The 12,359-nt window shown below is 42.0% G+C and overlaps 1 protein-coding gene across 3 annotated transcripts in view; it reads right to left on the bottom strand.

Annotated features, from left to right (window-relative positions):
• The window catches only part of RASAL2 (RAS protein activator like 2), a 256,627-nt gene that overhangs the window by 112,184 nt on the left and 132,084 nt on the right, over window positions 1–12,359 (bottom strand). The window lies entirely within an intron of this gene.

Genomic DNA, 12,359 nt, shown 5'->3' with positions numbered 1-12,359 from the left:
GTGAGAAATAAATGTTGTTTAAGCCCCCCAGCCTATGGTATTCTGTTATAGCAGCCTGAACTAAGACAAGTCCTATATCTGAATGTATTATTTAGGCATAAATACAACAGCAATTAAATTCATTGCTAAGGCTTGGGAAATATTATAAAAATACAAGTGTAATTCTAATTTACTAATCAAAGTAACACAGTTAACAATAAAAGCTCATCTTTTACCTATAACCCTATGCTATATCTCCGTTGTCAAGCATTATTAGAAGGGGCCAAATTTTCTCCTCACTTCTATTTCGCATGCAGTTTCTTTTGGGAGGCTTATCTACCATTTGGGAACTGTCTAGCTTTAGTGGCTACTCCAGGGTTATTTTTATCTACTTGTTATGTGCATTTCCAATGATATTCTGCTTTTACTGTATTCTTCTCTCTCCTCTTACTTTTGCTCATACCACTGTATTATTTCACTGGCTCCCTCACTAGCTTACCTGGTTCCTAGGAATACATACAATTAAATACTTCTCTACAATTTCTACTTTTAAAAATTAATTACAAAACATTTGTTTAAAAGTGTTTTTAACTCTTTTGACATCACTACACTGATTAAAGTGAGAGGGGAAAATCTAAAGGCCTTCAAGTGGAAAAACATGAACTGAGATAAAACAATAATTTTTCTTTACTAGCTGTTCTCTTTCTATTTCAGTCTTTTATTTCCTCCAACCCTATGAATTCATGTTGTTTTCACTATTTTCTACCTTTTTGTTACTCTCTACTCTCTAGAGTTAGAAAGAACAAGCCAAACTCAGACAAAATAAGATCTTGTAAGCAGAGGAAAAAAAAGGATGGTTATTTCCTATTGTGTTGTATTTAAATACCAATTAAAATGAGAAAAAAGTTACCATGCACATTTCTGAAGACAACAGGAAAGAAAAATAGGTGGTAAATGTCAGAAAAAAAAGAAAGTAATCAAAACAATCCAGTGAACACAACAGCTTCATGAGAAACTAGGGAGCTTCCTTTCTTAAGCATTGTTACCATAGAAATCGAAGGGCAGGTGGGTGCCCAGAGCGTCATAACAAAACATGCTTCATCCCTGGAGGCAGTTCCAATCTGTTTTGAACACAAATGCAACTAGATTTCGACCAATCTGATGTACAAATCCTTCTGTTTGAAATATAAACTAAAATGGTTTTGGTAAAAGCTTAGCCAATCCTGGATAAAAGACAGACAGAGAGGGAGGGAAAACACACAACCAAAGTATGTAATGTTTAGCTAATTGTGCTCAACCTATCTGAATCATATATTTTTCCTTGTGGAAAAGGTTCTATGGCAGTCAAGGGCAGAGATCAAGACTCAAAAATAAATCCCAAGATGCTTTATAAACAACTCCACCCCTGTGTTTCTACTTCCATTGCGAAACAGAATGGTGAACTACGACTGTACTTGAGAAGAAAAAAATTTGCCAAACTATGCAAGTAGAAAAGGAAAAAACGAACAGGTAAAGTTATAAGACATAGACACGGGATGCTTCCTAAAATACCACACCTCAAATTATTTAATTTGTTGATTTAAACATGCCCAAGCAAAATGAGAAACAGTGACAGAAACAGTAACACCTGATTCCACGATACATTGTCATAGGCACAACATTTATGAGCCACAGAAAACTTGTTCCCCAGCATTATTTCAGCTAAGTTTTATTTAACAAAGAGGCAAGGAGAAGAAAATATCCTTTTAACATTCCTAGAAAAGCCAATAGAGGTTACTTTTATAATCTACTAGATTGTAATTATCTAACATAAAATGTCAAGAAGTTTTGTTTAGTCAGATTCAATTGCTCTTCTTTACTGCAGATAAATAAAAAACTAAGCTGTTTTAATGGCCAATTTAAAATCCTGCTACAAATGAATGACAGGGGAGTGAGAAGAAAGTCAGCTAATTTTTAAAGCAGTGTATTTTAGTAATGTGAAAGGCACAGGTTGGCGTCAATATAACATACTCTCCTAATTTAATTCTCTCGGATTTTAGTTAAATGTTTCCCTGTTTCTGGAACACATCATGAAGAGCTGAAATGCACCTTCAGTGCAGGCAGATTTCTTTTTCCCTTTATTTGTCTCTCTTCTTCCTTATTATAGTTATTAGTATTATTACCATTATTATTAAGAATGTTAACTCATTCATTTGCTTGCAAGTTAAAAGGTTAGAAAGTGTTATATAACGAAAAGTTAATCTCCTTGCCCCACCCCCACCCCACCGTGATCCACCATTCATATGGGTACTCTCTTGTAGGTAACTAACTGTTTTTCTCTTGCTGCTTTTAATATTCTCTCTTTGTCTTTTGCTCTTGGCATGTTAATTATGATGTGTCTTGGTGTGGTCCTCTTTGGATTCCTTTTGTTTAGGGTTCTCTGCCCCCCCCCCCTTATAGCAGGCGTCCTGCCCCGCCTGGCCGCTCTGTGCCTGCATGCATGCTGCCCAGAGGCCCGGAACGGCTGGGGGTCAGGGCCACCGCCATCTTTGGCAGGTTAATTTGCATACTCACTCCTGATTGGCTGGTGGGCATCGTGAAGTGATGGCCAATTTGCATGTTTCTCTTTTATTAGTGTAGATTATTATATAGTATATTATTCAGAGTCCTCCACATAACAAATCCTATGTGTAATACAGTATAGTGGTCAAGAGCATGATCCTGAAGGCAGACTGCCTAGGTGCAAATCCTGTTTAGTCCTGTTTTGTTATAGGCAAGTTACTTAACCTCTCCATGCCTCAGTTTCCTTATCTGTACAACAGTACCTGGTGGGTATACAAGGATTAGCAAATTCATATACATTAAAATGCTTGATATGCAGAGGGTGCTATTTAAGCATTTTTTTATGTTCTGAACTACCTTTTTGTTTTCCTGTAGCTATTGTCTGGTTGTTCCTTTGCTCAGGTTTCTATGTACTTATTGTTAATTCTATCCCAATTCATTTCCTGTCGTTTAAACACATTCAGTTATATCAGTTGTGTCTTCTTGGAGAAGTCTTCACTACAGCCTTCTGACAGCTCCACTCCGAACTGTTGTCTGCATTCTGCAGCTGGTACGGAGCTGTTTAACTCGGCTCTCTCTATGGCATTCTCCTGAGGGTTCCCTCTGTCTGCCCTGTGCTAGCTCTCCTATCCTATATCCCATGTCCTACTCCTTCTTGGTGAAAAATATATTCCACTAGCTTCAGGAGGATCGATGTGCAAGAGGTAATTTTAAAAATATTTCATGTCTGAAAATATCCTCATGTGTGGTTAATGGCTTATAGCTAGATATAGAACTAATTTCCCTGCAGAAGCTGGAGGACATGCCTCATTGTTTCCTAGCTTCGGAGTTGCTGATGGGAAGTCTGAAGCCATTCTGATTTCTGATCCTTAGCTTTTAATGTTCTTCCTTTCTTTGGAAGTTTGTAATACTGTCTTTGTCACCACAGACAAATTGAGATTTCCTGAAAATGCCTTGTCATAGGCACTCAGTAAGCCCTTTCAATCTGGAAACTAGGATCCTTCACTGGGGGAGGGGGGGGATTTTATTGAATTATATTGTTAATGATTTCCTTCCCTTGTTTTTCTTTTTCTGAAACTGTTTTGATATTGGACTTTCTAAACTGATACTTTTAATTATTGTATCACTTTTCCCTCTACTTTCTAGAATATTTCCTCATGTTCATCTTCAAACCCACACTAAATTTTATTTTTGTTACTTTTCTTTTTTAAACACAGCAGCTCTTTGGTCTTGTAGAACATTCAGTTCTTATCTCACACATGCAATATTTTAAACTCTTTGAGGAGACTAATGATTCTTTTTAAAATTTTCTATTCCCTGCCTGTCTCTGATCCTCCAAGTTTCTTTAGATTGTTTTGGTTTTTCTTCAGATATCTGATAGTCTTGGGAATGTCAGTATCTTTAGGTCTTTCCTCTTAGACTAGTGTAATACTCCAAATGGTATTCCGATCTTCTGCCTGGAGGGTACAGGTGAGAGAAGCCAGGTGGAGGAGTCTCATTCAGTGAGTGTGCAGATGTTCACACCATTCCCTTGAATTAGGAAAGGGCCCTGTGCTCTCAATTTTGCCTGGTATGCCCCAATCTGAGACCTTTAGGGTTTTCTTCTTCAGAGAATTAACCTGCAGGCTTGTATTAGGGTTGAGTTGGGGGTGGGAAAAGGAGAAGACTAAGGGATCTACCATCATATGTTCCTGATACCATCGATTCCTGAGCTATTTGAAAACTTTGTGGTACAATTCAGGTTGGTTCTTGGCTTTCTTCAGAGCCAGATTAAGATTTGGCTTTCTCAAGTCAGCTAGGTCATTTACCACACTCCATTTGCTTTCCAGCTTTCAATCTATTATTATTATTTTGTGGTTGTTTTCTTCCTTTTAATTTCCCTTGTCCTTGATGTACCATATCTTTTAAAAAATTCCTTTACCATAATTATAGTGTGGTTTCTGGAAAAAAAATACAATTAGATGCTTATCAATTTTATCCCCAGAAGTCCAGGATAAATCTAAAAAAATACTCCTGACTGTTTATGCCATTCATTTCCCCTTCCCACCCAATTCTTCCACCACCATAGTAGTTTACAAAGATCAATATTGCCTTAGGACTGGTCAAGAGGGGCTCCCTGCCTGGGCATCACATTTTATTTTTAAAATTCTTTATTGTTTAAAGTATTACATATGTCTCCTTTTTCTCCCATTGACCTCTCCCAGCCATTCCCACCCTCCAGCACATGCCCTCACCCCCCTACTGTCTGTGTCCATGGGTTATGCTTATATGTATGCATACAAGTCCTTTGGTTGATCTCTTAAACCCCCCACCTCCCGGCCTACCCTCTGAGCTTGGTCGGGCACCACATTTTAGAGAGCACGACTTTGGTGCTCCTAGGCACCGATCCCCACAGAACTTGACTGTATAAGCTGGCTGTCCATATGCATGTCTGTGGGCCTCTCATGATGTGAGGCCAAATTTGGAGATTCTCTCCAGGCCTTGACTGTAGAAAAATACAGTCGTGGTTGAAGGATAGAACATACTTTATCTTTTTATTTGAAAAAAGTTAGTTAGCCCTAGTCAGTTTGGCTCAGTGGATAGAGCGTCAGCCTGTGAACTGAAGGGTTCCGGGTTTGATTCTGGTCAGGGTACATGCCTGGGTTGTGGGCTTGATCCCCAGTGTGGGGCATGTAGGAGGCAGCCGACCAATGATTCTCTCTCATCATTGATGTTTTTATCTCTCTCTCCCTTCTCTCTTCCTCTCTGAAATCAATTTAAAATTTTTTTTTTAAGTTAGACTAACAAATATTAACCCTTTGCACTCGCTTGCTTTTTTCTCGATTCCTTTATTCTAATGCTAACCGTGTCGAGTCACACTCAACATCTGAGTGCAAAAGGTTAAGATATATTTGTTATATATCTTATATGACACATCTTTATAAACCTAGCAAATAGCTGGTCCATAGAAACATTGACTTCCTTCATGGTTTCTCCTTCCCCAGGTCTTCTGGCTTCACTGCAACCCAAACAGTAACCCTTACAAAAGACTTACATGAATCAGGAAGGAATCCATTATTTAAGACACTTTGCTGCCATCTACTGGGAATTTTATTAAATAACTACAAATCAATGAAGACAAATGACAGGCACCCCTAGTTGTTGGGCAATGCATCATTTGCACAACCAGAGGGGCAGCACTGCCTTGAACCAGCTTTCACAGAAGTGAACAAATCTCTACTGTGCCAGGATGAGGATGGGGATGAAGACAACAAAGCAAATCAGGAATCAAACTCCCACTCACAAGTTAGAAGGAATTGTGGTATGGCACCTTGACTTAGAACTGAGAACTACTTTCTTCATAGATAAAAATATTCTCACTGCTAATCTAAATTTAGTTCATAAGAGTAAAATAAAAATTGGCTTTAGCAGTTAGCTTGAGAACATAAGTAGTAGTTTTTATTTTATTCATACTAGCTTTGTGTTCCAAATAACTAATTTCCAGAAGAAATATAAAAGTGTGTTGAAAAGTGATTTTGGAATTAAATGCAAGCTGCTTCTTTCTAACAGACAAACCTGATTAAATCAGGTTGGTAGTTAGGTCAGTTCTGTTTTAATCCTTGCTTTGTAAATGTGAATGTTCCACCACAACTGACATATTAGGGAACCCTTGCAATTACATCAATTTTTCATCATGATTTCATCTGTGAGAAACATTAGGTGAACAAAAAAAAGTGCACTCCGCTGAACCAAGCCACATATGAATACACAAAAGGCTCACATACACAGATCAAACATGTACCAGTGACCTCACTTCACTGCCTGTGCTATAAACCACACCCATACACATCTCCTATGACAATGTTCTATTCAATTTCCAAAAAGCCCTCCGTCCATCACTTCACAATAAATTTAAAACCTACTCTGATGCCCACTACCACAAGTAAATTTCAGAATAATTTTCCAAGGTAAAGTGCTATAGCTATTGTAGTATTTATGTATTCCTCAACCATTTAGCACATGTAAAAATATATTATTATTTTTACTAAGTTCTTGTCTTTACATGTTTTTGAGTATAGTGCTCCTAACTCCTTTCCCCCCATAAGTCCTGTGATTTTTATTGTGCAATTCTGCACAGCATAGTGATTTAGGCATATATGTCACATTATCGCAAAATTGACTGTGCATGGCTATTTTAACCTAGACTCAAGCCCACTCTGCTAGACTAATATCAGCAGAATTACCACATGTACCTTATAAATCTTACAGATTTCAAAAAGTAAATATATACTCCTGGGTCCAGGGGAAGCTAGATCCTGGGTCCGGGTGAGGCCGTGTGCCACTGGATCCGGGTGAGGCTGGGTCCCGGGCCCGGGTGAGGCCACGCACCCCTGGGTCCGGGTGAGGCCACGCGCCCCTGGGTCTGGGGGAAGCTGGATCCCGGGTCCGGGTGAGGCCGTGTGTCCCTGGATCCGGGTGAGGCCACGCGACCCTGGGTCTGGGAGAGGCCACGCGCCCCTGGGTCCGGGTGAGGCCACGCACCCCTGGGTCCGGGGGAAGCTAGATCCCGGGTCCGGGCGAGGCCATGTGCCCCTGGATCCGGGTGAGGCTGGGTCCCGGGCCCGGGAGAGGCCGAGCGCCCCTGGGTCCGGGTGAGGCCATGCACCCCTGGGTCCGGGTGAAGCTGAATCCTGGGTCTGGGCGAGGCCGTGTGCCCCTGGATCCGGATGAGGCTGGGTCCCGGGTCCAGGTGAGGCCGTGGGCCCCTGGATCTGGGTGAGGCCACGCGACCCTGGGTCTGGGAGAGGCCACGCGCCCCTGGGTCCGGGTGAGGCTGGGTCCCAGGTCCGGGTGAGGCCGTGTGCCCCCGGATCCGGGTGAGGCTGGGTCCCGGGTCCAGGTGAGGCCGTGGGCCCCTGGATCCAGGTGAGGCCACGCAACCCTGGGTCTGGGAGAGGCCATGCGCCCCTGGGTCCGGGTGAGGCCACGCGCCCCTGGATCCGGGGGAAGCTAGATCCCGGGTCCGGGCGGGGCCGTGTGCCCCTGGATCCGGGTGAGGCTGGGTCCCGGGTCCGGGTGAGGCCGTGGGCCCCTGGATCCGGGTGAGGCCACGCGACCCTGGGTCTGGGAGAGGCCACGCGCCCCTGGGTCTGGGTGAGGCCACGCGCCCCCGGGTCCGGGAGAAGCTAGATCCTGGGTCCGGGTGAGGCCGTGTGCCCCTGGATCCGGGTGAGGCTGGGTCCCGGGCCCGGGTGAGGCCACGCGCCCCTGGGTTCGGGTAAGGCCACGCGCCCCTGGGTCTGGGTGAAGCTGGATCCCGGGTCCGGGTGAGGCCGTATGCCCCTGGATCCGGGTGAGGCTGGGTCCCGGGTCCAGGTGAGGCCGCGCACACCTAGTTCCGGGTGAGGCCACGCGCCCCTGGGTCTGGGAGAGGCCACGCGCCCCTGGGTCCGGGTGAGGCCACGCGCCCCTGGGTCCGGGTGAAGCTAGATCCCGGGTCCGGGTGAGGCCATGTGCCCCTGGATCCGGGTGAGGCCACGCGCCCCTGGGTCTGGGAGAGGCCACGCGCCCCTGGGTCCGGGTGAGGCCATGCGCCCCTGGGTCCGGGTGAAGCTGGATCCCGGGTCCAGGTGAGGCCATGTGCCCCTGGATCCGGGTGAGGCTGGGTCCCGGGTCCGGGGGAAGCCGCGCGCACCTGGGTCCAGGTGAGGCCACGCACCCCCTGGGTCCGGGTGAGGCCACGTGCCCCTGGGTCCGGATGAAGCCGTGCCCCTGGGTCCGGCCGAGACCCAACCAGAGGGAATCGAACCTGCATTACCACCATTTGTCCACCATCCAGAGCTGAGGGGTCAGTGCCGACATGTAGACATAAGGAAGTGATGGACATTGATATTGGGTCTCAAAAGAACTGTTGGTCCAGAAAGAAACTCACTACAGACTGATTCATTTGCCTGTCAGCATAACTATTATTGCTCATCTCACATTCAGTTCATATAAGTATATCTCTAGTGACACATGATCTCGCTCATCTAGGGGAAATGATGAACACAGACTGATGAACAAGAACAGAACCAGAAACAAGGAGGCATCGATCGGACTATTGGGCCTCAGAGGGAGGATAGGGGAGGGTGGGGGGAGGGGGGAGAGATCAACCAAAGGACTTGTGTGCATGCATACAAGCCTAACCAATGGTTAAGTTCAACAGGGGTTTGGGGCATCTGTGGGGAGGGGTGTGGGATGGGAATGGGGGGATGAGGACAAATATGTGACACCTTAATCAATAAAGAAATTTAAAAACAAAAGTAAATATATACTGACTTACGGTTTTTAAGAAAACTCAAAGCCACCCATCCAAAAACCTCAGTGAAATTATTCAGGGCTTCTACCTTAATTATCCATAATGCTTTTGATAATTCTTGAGCTCATTTGACCTTTCCTCAAATAACTTGTCTATTTTTACAAAACTCTAAGGGACTGGTCAACCAAACGTTGGACTGGTCACTATGATGCGCACTGACCACCAGGGGGCAGATGCTCAACGCAGGAGCTGCCCCCTGGTGGTCAGTGCACTACCAAAGCAGGAGTGCTGCTCAGCTGACCTACGGGCGCCAGACACAGGGCTCACGGCTGGGGAGCACAGGTGCAGCATACCGAGCAGCAGCAGGCTCAGTGGGGCCTGGATGAGTGTGAATGGCATGGTGCCTGACCCAGAGTGGGCTCCTCCCCAGCCTCCAGCCGCTTCCCGCACTACTACATCCATTAGGGGAAATTGGACTGTTGGTTTTGGCCCAATCCCCCGAGGGGTCCCGGATTGCGAGAGGGCACAGGCCAGGCTAAGGAACCCCACCAGTGCATGAATCCGTGCACCGGGCCTCTATTATATCACTGAAATCCGGGAATGATGGAATACAAGTACAAAGGATGGATATTATATAGCTCTCTTAGCATGAGCTTGCTTAGATAATTGTGAAATAGTCTTAGTTTATTTTATTGGAAGGAAACAAGACGACATTTTTAGAGCATTTCAAAGAAAACCAAGCACTGCCATTATTCACTGAGTTCTAATTTTCAGAGCTAGAAATACCAGACTGCTGACTTTTTTCATAAATGTTTTGCTCATTTGTATGTATATTACCCTAAAGTTCACAAGCTTCTTCTATTGAATAGTGTATGTATGTATATAATATCTATATATATATATATAATATATATATATATATATATATATATATATATATATATACATACACACACACACACACACACACAACTTAATAGTCAATCTAAATATTGAGTGCTCCTAAACACAGGCATTATTTATCAACATTTTTAATTCTATTACTTGAAAAATTCTTGAAATATTAAATCTTCATTACTCATTTCTCCTTCCTTCAATGTCATTACTACCACATATTTTCATAGATTTTAGCACCTTAAAAATATGTCATAAATTATCTAGATACTCCTAATAAATAAATACCTTGGAAATAAAGAGAGTCATCATTAGTTTATACATAAAGGTAACTGAGATTACTTTAACATAGAATGTCAGAGTTAAAAACTAAAGTCTGAATAATGAATATCCTTTAAAAATTTGGCCTATAAAAGTTATCCTTTATAATTTTAGAAATGCCTTGGAGAAAATATTATGCTTTAATATTTATTTTCTTCAAAGTTTCCTCAAATTTTTATCACTTAGGTCAATAAATGCAGAAAAACATAGTTACAAGGTTGTGAGCTCGCTCTCTGGTAGGGGGCATGCAGGAGGCAATCGATAGATGTTTTGCTCTGACACTGATGTTTCTCTCTCTCTCTCTCTCTCTCTCTCTCTCTCTCTCTCTCTCTAAAATTCAATTGAAAAAAATGTTTAAAAAACCACACATGACAATTTCATTCTTACTGCTCTAGCCAAAATTCTTCATTTTTTGTTTCTCACTTCCTACATCCAATCCAACAAGCTCTACCTTCGAATGTATTCATAATCTAGTCACTTCTCAGCTTTTCCACTATTACCATTATGGCCCAAGTTTTATCATCTCTTCTCCATATCATTGCAATAGCATTCCAATTGGTCTCTGAACTCCCATTCTTGCATCCCTATTCTCAATATAGAAGCCAGTGGATCCCTATCTCACAGAATAAAAGCCAAAGCCCTCCTGATGATCTATCTACAAGGCCTTCATCTGCTCAATGACGTCATCTCCTACTACTCTCCCCTTGTTCATTCCACTCCAGCCTCCCCGGCATCTATGCTGCTCCTAAAACATTCCAAGCATATGTCTCCTTTATACTTGCTGTTCCCCTGAGTGGAAATCCTCACCCCCAGGTATCCACATGCCTGACTTCCATACTTTCATCAGGTCTTGACTCAAATGTCACTTAACAGGGAGGCATTCTTTGGTAAGCTTAGCTAAAATTATTCTTCCTCGATGCTTCCTATTTCCTTTTTTTTTTCCTTTGTACGTATATCCATCTAGCACAGTATACAGGATATTTCACTTACTACTCTTGCTTACTGTCTATCATTCCTCAATAGAATGTAAGCTTCACAAGGGGAGAAAGCTTTGTATATATTTTGTTCATTCTTATGTCTTAAAGTGCCTAGAACAGCATCTGGCACATAGTTGTCACCTAATAACTATTTGCTGCATAAACAAATGGACTTTTTAAAAAATTAAAAATCAACGAAAGCCACACAATGTAACACAGTAACATGTACTGTGAAAAGTCATCAATAATCTATCTTCCTAATTATGTAAGAATCTTCTAAAGACAGAAATGTTACACCTCTTTTCACTTAGGGACTGGCATAGAATGTTACATATATAGCAATTATTCAATTCAATATTTGACAGCATGAAATTTTGCTAAAAGACAAATCACTAGGAGATAAAAATAGAATAGAATAATGTTCTAATTCAACATTAGATTGGCATGTAAGAAAAAAAATGGCTCTAAAAGTAGTCTTTTCCCCTCTAATATTTATGAGCAATAGCTTTCAGTGCTAATTTAGAACATCCACTCCAAAAATGATCATGGTCTGCCATGAATCAAGACTTTTTGTCTAGGACAGAAAGTGGAGGATTGGTTCTGGACTAAGCACCTTGGCCACCTCATCTTAGTTTGTCTTTGGGACTAGTACGTGGAATGTTGAAGATATTTAACAATGTACGATATAGTTCTCTCTTCTTTAAAATTATAACAATTCTTCAGACTATGAATATATATTCTTTGTGGGTTAAAGCCTGTCAAAGGTTTCTAGAGTGACAATGATAGTCATCAACATAACACTGTGAATAATGATAGCAAAGGAACTGAAAGAAGGTGACTTTGAGCCAGTCCAAGTTACATAGAACACATACATGAAATACAAACAGGCTATAATATGGTTACACCCAGACAGGTTTGCAATACAATTTATGCCAATACCTAAACTGGATTCAACACATGCTAAAGAAGTACAATGGAAATAAAATGAGAGGAAAATCTGATTTCTCTAAGTATGATTTCTTGGACAAAAGTGTTTGCTAATCTAACTAATTTCTAGAAAAGCAACAATTGTTACAGGATAAAAAGAGAAATAAAATATTCAAATTCTGACCAAGAATTCTGAGTTCCATTTAAATTATGAAGAGAAATGAAGAAAAAACAAACAAGAAAAAACAAACCCTTATATTCAAAAACACATATTCGCCAACATACAGACAATAAATAGTTCTGACTTATCTACCTAGCAAATGTCTGTGACTAAATGTCTAAGTTCACTAAGCAAATAATAACACCAATGATATAAAGCACTTCCTACTATTCAAATCCTTTCATTATTTTATTTAATTTTAATTATGTTCCCTTAAAATTAC

The sequence above is a fragment of the Cnephaeus nilssonii genome (assembly GCF_951640355.1).
Source record: "Cnephaeus nilssonii genome assembly, chromosome: 21".
Lineage (NCBI taxonomy): Eukaryota > Metazoa > Chordata > Mammalia > Chiroptera > Vespertilionidae > Cnephaeus > Cnephaeus nilssonii.
The sequence above is the reverse complement of the archived record's forward strand: the minus strand, read 5'-3'. Positions and strand labels throughout refer to the sequence as shown.